The sequence below is a fragment of the Clinocottus analis genome, unplaced genomic scaffold (genome assembly GCF_023055335.1).
Source record: "Clinocottus analis isolate CAN_PGR_092001 unplaced genomic scaffold, fCliAna1.0.p SCAF_19, whole genome shotgun sequence".
NCBI lineage: Eukaryota > Metazoa > Chordata > Actinopteri > Perciformes > Cottidae > Clinocottus > Clinocottus analis.
Window position 1 is genome coordinate 10,696,381 of NW_027175920.1, and position 9,264 is coordinate 10,705,644.

Consider the following 9,264-nt stretch of genomic DNA (forward strand, 5'->3'; position numbering starts at 1 on the left):
TGACGTCTCTTTTGACACATTTGAAAGTAGATCAAGAAGCCGTCACATTGAAGTTCAGTCTATTCATTGTGTCACAGTTCAGCTTCCAGTCTCTCCTCATAATCAGCTTTTCAGTGCACCTGTAAGTCACACCCACCTCATCAGCTCAATCCCTCTATTAGGCTCGTTCGGAGGAACTGCGCCTCGTCTGGAATGTAGACGAGAGCAGACAGGAACAGCAGGGGTCAAAAAACTGCGGTCGAGTCGGACAGTCTTCAGCTGCGTTCAAATATTACACAGGAAGTCACAAAACCAGTGACTTCCTGTTAGTTCTGCAACTTGTACAGACGTCGTTCAGATTTATTCATGTGTGTGTGTAAATATATATATATTCATGTGGAAATGTGCGTGGAGCTTCATCATTTGTTCTTTTTATGTCTGCCTGTGAAATACATTACGACTCGTTTTGGTGTGTTGTATAAATAAGCTTCATTATTAATATCAACCACAGAATATGTTTTTAGACTAAACCTGAGACTAACAGTCAACAATCGAGCGTTAAGTTTTACAACTACAATTTTCTCGTGATGTTTGCTGTCAGATCTAAGAGCCAATCAGCTCTTGATGTGGGGACAGCCAGGTGTTTCCCATCATGCACTGGGCAACGCAGTCGGTGGAGAGCTACTGCAGCACCTGGCTCTGAAATCTGCAGCCGTCTCGCTCTCGTGAGACTTTCGTGACCACATGTGCATGACATCAGAGCAAGTCGGGATCAAGTCGGGCGCAACGCTAACCAGCATGCATTGTGCACCGATCGCTGGTAATCAATGGATTTCTTCACAATAGCTGATCAGAGACTGACTATTGTCTCTTCACCCTGGGATAAAGCTTCCTTCAATATGCTGCTGTACTGCTTCTGGGTTCTTACCACACCCGCTCCACATTGAGGTTTTCTTATGCTGATTTGAACATGAAATACAGTTTATTGTAAATACTTACTGCCATCAGTCATAAACTGCTCACAGTTTAGCATAGATGCCAGGTATCTTATAATTCTTGTAAACTCAGCTGCTGCTGAGGCAAAGCCGCTCGCCTCTTCACCAGCAGTATGTGATTCCATCAGCAGAGGGAGGACAGAGGACAAGAGGCAACTCATGTCTGTGCTAAAATGGATCTATTATGTGCTTAAGTGTTGGAAGTGACACCAGAGTCATTAGTTGTACCTGACCTACTAGCGCTGTAAAGAAACAACAAACTAAGAAAGTATTTGGCTTTTGCCTAATTGTCCTTCATTTATGCATCTTAGACCCTGAAGTCACCATAGATTTTTCAAATGTAAAGTATTGTTGACCATCTTTAGTGACAATCCCTTCATTTCTAAAGCTGTATTTACCTTATTTTTTGTAAAATAACTGTGAAAAGAGAACATGTATTAATACTTTTCGTATTGAAATATTTACAATGATATAACACATTTTCAATGAACACATTTGGTTCCTGCTATTGTTCATGCCGACTCACTGTCACACAGTCCTACTGGGACACTTGGATAGAGCCACCATTACTGTTATTTTTTATCTCTTATGCTTTTCCTACAGTAACTATATCTATAACCAATAAGATGTAAGTGATTTTAGAGATGCGGCATCTTTTTAAGGTTTCCTTCTCTAAGGTTGTTTTTTATCTTTTGATTTTCCATCAAGAATGAACATACACCGAACTTCCAAAATAGTAAAGTCTCATCCAAAATGAGGCAGAATAATCGTGGGAACATTTTTCTCAACTGCTTTTTAACATCTGAACGCAAAATCTTGAAAAGGAAACTTTCTGTAGAAATATGAACTTTTCCTGTGCTTATGGACATCATGTACTTTACTTCTCCTCAGATATTGTTTCACATGGAAAGAAAAAATAGTGTGGTGCTAAATATAGACATTGGGAAAGTGTCTGGTCACATATGATAGTGATGGCAGTGGACAGTGTGAACTGTGACAATACTGACTGAAAGTACATCTCGTACCACATCCTGGCGATTCTAGGTCACTGTGTAACACAAACTGACACACAAACACACAGAGAGAGAGTATTATGACAAAGAACTGGTTTGATGATTGTAAAACGTGTGCGGTCAGTCTAATCAGAGGGCGTTTTCCTCGCAGCAGCACGTGTCTGATTAGTAGTTACCCATCCCTCTTTTTCTCACAGAAACACAATAAATTCCTTCTTTAGGACTATGATGTCAATATAAAAAAAAAGAAGAAAAAAAACAGTTCACTTGACTATCGGTCTGAAAAACTTAACGATTTGTGTGTGGCACTTGAATGATGATAAATGTCGTATTCAAAAAGAGAGAAGATTGCCATAATTCATACCACAAACAGACGATTACTAAATTTACTTTAGTCTTGTAAGTGAAGTCATGTTTTCCTTTCATTTACATCTTCTACTTCTTGTGTGTGCTTTTATGGGAGTACAGCACTTCAGACTGTGCTGCCATAGAAACAATGTCATTTTAGTTGAGTATGTTTTTCAGTTATTGAGATATGTTAGTATAACATCGTAAAAGGATCACATTTCAAATTGTTGACGGTTTAAACCAAGGGTGTCAAACTCGTTTTAGTGAAGGGGCCGCATGCTACCCATTTTTAACTCAAGTGGGACGGACCAGAAAAATCACAGCATAATAACACATAATTAACGACAATGTTTCTCTATGTTTAAATCATTAGTGAAGGTTTTTAGATGATAAACTCTATTTTAAGGTTTTTCAACAATTACCTAGAAACATAAAGACCAAAAATTCAAACATCAGCCCTCTGTTTATCTGCCTTGGCTCTCTTCTGCAGATTCAGTCTTTGTCCTGTGAAAAATAATAATAAACCTAATTTGTCACGTGGCAGCCTAAGTAATAATTATCTTTCAAAGTTACTGTCTTTCCAGTACCTGGAGAGCACTTTCTTTGCGGGCCCCAAGAAGTACCAATAGATTGTACCTGTTCACGTCACGAGGTTTATACAATGTTAAGGAAATGGGTGCAATTTTAAGCATTACATTACATTTAGCTGACGCTTTTATCCAAAGCAACTTACAATATAAGTGCATTCAACCGTGAGGATAAACCCTGAACAACAAGAATCAGGAAAGTACAATTTCTTTAATAAAGTCAAACTACAAAGTGCTATCAGTGAGAGACATTTCAGTGCTACTAAAGTGTTGCTACTACTACTCCGTTTTAATTGTGCTTTTGCTACACAAAAAATGGATCCCACTTTACTTGAACATTTCCCTGCCTGTTTTCTTGTTCAGGAGCATATGAGGTAGTGATACATCTGCATGAACTATTTGTAGGACGATCTTTGGGAGAGGAGAGCTTCTTTTCCCACAATGCACAGCGGTATCTGTTCTTTATAAATATCTGCTCGACTTCCGTTCTGTCCTTCAAACGTCTAGAACCATGTTGTTTGGTGGAGCGCGGAACTTACCTGCGGTATGTATTTCACCACGTGTTGGTATATGAATGAAATCATGAAACCTACTGTAGATAAAGTAATACCTACACTAAAGAGTGAAACAGCTAGATTTGTAAAGCGGCCGTTGTTAATTCGGTTATTGATATTTTTGTAATTTACCTTTCGCGTGACTAAAACTGAACATGCATAGCACTTTCCTAAATATTTCTGGTAGCTAAACTTGATTCACTTTACCATCACAAAGCAGTACAAAAGCGCAAACATGTGAACGACTAAACACCCTGAACTCGAAGTGCGCGAGGCCTACTGTGCGTAGCACTTTAGCTAATTCCGTCAGAGAGACGGTCCTGCATATGGCTAACGTTAGCAAATCCTTGAAAAAAGTTATTGTTTCTGCAGACAAACTAAACAATAACTAATATCTCTCACGTGATATGGTGAATAAAACTTTTTATTTGTCAAGTTGTATGACCATACATCTGTTTGATAATAGTAGCGTTGTAGGTGAAACCATTTTGACTAAACCAATAGTCGGACAACTTTGTAGTACAGGTTAGCAAACGCGTAGGCTGTCTACTGCCGATTTCTCCTTTTATTTGAAATACTAGCTACTCCTCCATTGTAAGCTGCCGGCCTTCATTGTGCACTAATGTGATGTTTTTGTTGTCCTCTCCAGAGATGCTTGGTCTCCTCTTGATGAAGTGCTGTGGCAGCCGTGTGATGGAGCTGCCAAGTCATGCCTTGAGTTTAAAGGTGAATATCCAAAACTTAATGTTGTGTTACATAAACACAGCTTTAGTGACTTGACATTAAAGTCTTAAGATTACATGGATAAGACCTACTTTGTTACGGTAGCAGAGCCCACGTCGCTCTTCCTTCCCACCCACACCAGTGCTAAGTCAGCTGACCAGGTGACATATCTGGCTTAGTGTTACAGCGCTGGTAGAGAAAGTCTCTGTTTTGGCTCTAAGCGCTGCAGGTTCTGTTTTAGAGTCTGCTGCTTGTGAGCCTTGCAGGGCATGGCCCAACGAGAGTGGCCTGTCCTGTCCAACAGCAGGACAGGCCTAGTGTAGGGCCCCACATTCATATACTGACGCTGCAACCGATGCTCATTTTTTCCCATGTTCCTATTGAAGGTTGAATATGGTTTGGCTGAATGGGTTTAGAAAATATTGTATGGTGTGATTTTATATTTTATTATTCATAAATTGAGGGCTGGTAAACTTTAGTGAGCCAAACATTTATTTTTACCTTGTCTTGTCAGATGCACAGCCTGGGACTGAAGTGATGCCGCAGGCAAACTGATGGTGAGTGACGCAACCGGTTGTTAGTTGTACTAAGATTCATGTTAATGCAGTGATGAATCAATTTATAACACATCATGCAGACAACACCGTGGTGACCATAAACGCTGAGCATTGCCGCCAACAGTCGGCAGTGATCAATGGTGTAGTTTTGTGTTACTGACTATTCATTTCTTTACAGGAGCATGTAGAGCAGCTGGCCTCCAGAGGGCAGCAGACAACTTCCTGAGACTGATCAAGGTATGTGTGACATCCTGTTGGCTTGGAATTAAAAGGGATGATTACTATTATGCATGTAGATGGTGTAAACCCAATTTGTACTCCCATGGCAGAGGCCTCCTCTCTGTCGTGGATTTTTAAATTGGGAGAGAGAACTCAGGACTTGGCACAGGTTTAAGTAAAACCATTTACCAAAACCTGACTGAAGACCTGAAACATTCCTGTAAATCAGTCTATTACACTAAACTTTGGCTGTCATGCTGACAACACCGTGGGGAACCATAAACCCCTGACGCTCCCAGAAATGGCCGGCAATTATCAGTAGTATAGTTTTGTGTTACTGACTGTTTAATTTCTTTACAGGAGCATGTAGAGCTGCTGGCCTGCAGAGGGTAGCAGATAACTTCCAGTGAACTGAGACTGATCAAGGTATGTGTGACATCCTGTCAGTCTGGAATTAAAAGAGATGCTCTCTATTATGCATATAGATGGTGTGAACCCAATTTGTACTCCCACAGCAGAGGCCTCCTCTCTGCCGTGGATTTTTAAATTGGCAGAAAAAAACTCAGGACTTGGCACAGGTTTAAGTAATCCCATTTACCAAAACCTGACTGAAGACCCGAAACACTTCTGTAAATAAGTATATTACACTAACTTGGTCTGTGTGCTGTATCATGCTGACTACACCGTGGTGAACCATAAACACTGAGCATAGCAGCTTATCAATAGGATAGTTTTTGTTTTACTGACTGTTCTTATTTCTCTACAGGAGCATGTAGAGCAGCTGGCCTGCAGGGGGCAGCAGACAACTTCCAGTGAACAGAGACTGCCCAGGGTATGTATGTCAGCCTGGTATTAAAAGTGATGCTTTCTATATGTGTGTAGATAGTGTAAACCAATTGTGTACTGCCATGGCAGAGGCCTCCCCTCTACTGTGGAATTTTTACATTTGGAGAGAAAACTCAGGACTTGGCACAGGTTTAAGTAATCCCATTTACCAAAACCTGACTGAAGACCTGAAACATTTCTGTGAATGACTATAATACGCTAAACTTGGTCTGTGGGCTGTTCAGTGATTCTTTTTCTTTGTGTGTTCAGTTTAATCCTGCCAGGCTGGATAAATTCTTCTCCACCTGCTGGGACCTGCCTGTCGTCGGCACGCCGCCATGGTGCAACCTGGTCGGCTCAAACGGATCAAGGCTGTAAACACAACTGGTCGCATGCAGACTTTGCCCGAGGCAATTATCCACAATTAATTGCAATCTGTAGTGAAACAGAGTAACAATGGCATCATGAAGACTTAAACGCAGGATGGCACATGGCCGTGCAGCACGGCAAATTACATTTACTCTCAGATTAAACATTATAGATGTAACGCAAATGCGCATCAAATCAGGTTTTTTTATTTGTAACATTCTTTTAAACGAGCAAATTGGTCATTTAAAATAAACTCATCTTGTGAGGAAAGCCTGAAAGATGATCAAATCTAGAAGTAAAAAGTATGAGAAATAGCCACAATTGCCCAACAATGACAGCTGCTACGTGTGCCTACATTTGTATTCAAGCCATTGTGGCATCTGAATGTATTTATAACTAGCTGCATCGACTACTTGAACTGCCTTCTCAAATGACTGTTTATTTCTGATAGAGGAGAGAAACAGTTTTCAATCCCACAGATTATTAAGATTTGAGTGGATTGCGGAAGTTCTTCTTTTCTGATCTGTCACTTTGAATGTTGTTAAAAGAGTAATAAACTTAGTTTGGTGCCTAATTCGTGTACAGAACTCATTTGTGCCCCATTGTGATTTGTCGCTTGTTAATCAAGTGAGGATTAAAATGTTTAAGTCTAGTACTGTGTCTAACTACAGACCACTACAGGTCTTCAATAACTCATGCAGACACTGATGGCAGGGACTAACATGCAATGTGCCACCTGCCTATTAAGCTAAAACTCACAGGCACAGCTAAAGGAGTGAGTTACCAATTTTAAGTAGCATCTATGAGGGTAACTTAAATATGGACTTAAGATCAGTCAGCACATTGACTCATGTGTAATAACTTTTGGACAACGTTACATCTAAAGCTTTAAATCTGCCCCGTCTGCCAGCCACAGTGTCACAGGGAAATGTATTCATGCACAATACTTTTTTGTTTCATTTTAGGGATTTTATTTACTGCATTGTTTGTAACTTGCAGTTGGCAGGCTATTTTAACTGATCCTTGCAGTCACACCCTCCGTCATGTTGGCAGGTACAGCAGTGGTGAATAAGTCCGTGCTAAATGATGACCAGGTGCTGCCCTCTAATGTATGCCTGACAACCCTGCATGGTAGAGCTATCGAGCACTTTATTCCATTCCACTTTAACCTGACAATAGTATGAGGGCATTTCTTGCTCCCGCGTGCTTTTACAAGATTACACTGTGGCCAAAGTATAAAAAAAAACAAGAGCTGAGATGCATGATCAAACGCATATCACATATTGGTTACGGTGCAGCTTAGAACCATGCTATAGTCATAATGTATTGTGAAACATTTTTAAAAAGTTGATGTCTTCTTGTAGACTATTTTCACTGTGGAATCATTACATCTGCTGCAACAATGAATTTGCATCTCATTAGACACTCAAAAGAGTCCAAGTGCGTATTTGATGAACCGTGCTACAAATAACTCCAGTTTCCCACAGAGCAACACTCACATACACACCCTCCCACACATTACCACACCTCGTTCCCATGTGATTTAATTTCACGCATCAGTACTTTGCATTTCATACAGGCTGTTTTTCCACCGTGTTCTGTCGTCGTTGTCAAACAGTTAATTTGATCCTTTGCGTTGCATCTTGACTTCGGTGTGAATTTCCTTGCATGTTCTTCAGTCAATGAGCATTTGTTACCATTTTCTTCGAGTGCATTATCTCAGGATTGAGATGGTTGTATTTTGGATAAATCCTTAGCTAATAAGACAAGTTTCTGAAGCATTGAAGCAGAGCTCTTAACCGTGACAGAGTCTTTAAGTGTTAAAGAAGCTCAGAGTGTTTGCGGCGCATTAAGCTCTGCCACGTGGCCCGCATGAGCCTGCAGGGGTCAGTGTTTCTCTGTGTATTCCTTGTTTTGACTGAGTTTCATGATATTGGCACTGATGTTACGTCATAATCATTGCCTGACAAATCAGTCCATGAAGCTAGCATTAGCTAGTAAGCAAATCAGTCCATGAAGCTAGTATTAGCTAGTAAGCAAATCAGTCCATGAAGCTAGCATTAGCTAATAAGCAAATCAGTCCATGAAGCTAGCATTAGCTAGTAAGCAAATCAGTCTATGAAGCTAGCATTAGCTAGTAAGCAAATCAGTCCATGAAGCTAGCATTAGCTAGTAAGCAAACCAGTCCATGAAGCTAGCATCAGCTAGTAAGCAAATCAGTCCATAAAGCTAGCATCAGCTAGTACGCAAATCAGTCCATGAAGCTAGCATTAGCTAGTAAGCAAATCAGTCTATGAAGCTAGCATTAGCTAGTAAGCAAATCAGTCCATGAAGCTAGCATTAGCTAGTAAGCAAATCAGTCCATGAAGCTAGCATCAGCTAGTAAGCAAATCAATCTATGAAGCTAGCATCAGCTAGTAAGCAAATCAGTCTATGAAGCTAGCATTAGCTAGTAAGCAAATCAGTCCATGAAGCTAGCATTAGCTAGTAAGCAAATCAGTCCATGAAGCTAGCATCAGCTAGTAAGCAAATCAATCTATGAAGCTAGCATCAGCTAGTAAGCAAATCAGTCTATGAAGCTAGCATTAGCTAATAAGCAAATCAGTCCATGAAGCTAGCATTCGCTAGTAAGCAAATCAGTCCATGAAGCTAGCATTAGCTAGTAAGCAACAGTCTATGAGGCTTCACTCTCCCGCCTTGCACACTGATGTAAACCTCAAGCTCTTAACTTTGACAAACTACATAACATTAATTAACAGGTTGTTCGGAACTTAACCAGCGGTTAATGACTTTATTTTTCCACACACTCCTCTTGTTCTGTTTTTCTCTCTATTTTTAGTCGTTCCCCGGTTCTGAATGTTACAGAGCATCTTTGATCTTTTCATCTCTGATTGGCTGAAAGCAGAAGCTGAGAGATTCGAGTGCTCTTTCTCCATCGTAATGCAAAAGTTACTTCATGCCAGCGACACGTCAAACCATTTTGTAACGGAAAAACATATCAGGGACACAATTTTTTATAATAATCATTTTAGTCATAATCATTGCCTGGCAAATGAGTCCATGAAGCAGTAGGCCTAGCAGGGTAGGCCTACTGC

The 9,264-nt window shown here is 40.4% G+C and overlaps 1 long non-coding RNA gene and 1 other non-coding gene across 2 annotated transcripts; both read left to right on the forward strand.

Annotated features, from left to right (window-relative positions):
- Positions 1-4,124: 4,124 nt before the first annotated feature.
- LOC137789934 (uncharacterized) lies at positions 4,125-6,743 on the forward strand. Its single transcript, XR_011077863.1, has 6 exons — positions 4,125-4,202; positions 4,714-4,756; positions 4,935-4,993; positions 5,336-5,401; positions 5,742-5,807; positions 6,071-6,743. It is a non-coding gene; the product is annotated as an uncharacterized lncRNA (long non-coding RNA).
- Positions 4,337-4,533, forward strand: LOC137790045 (small nucleolar RNA SNORA74). The gene has a single exon (XR_011077876.1). It is a non-coding gene; the product is annotated as a small nucleolar RNA SNORA74 (small nucleolar RNA).
- Positions 6,744-9,264: the final 2,521 nt, after the last annotated feature.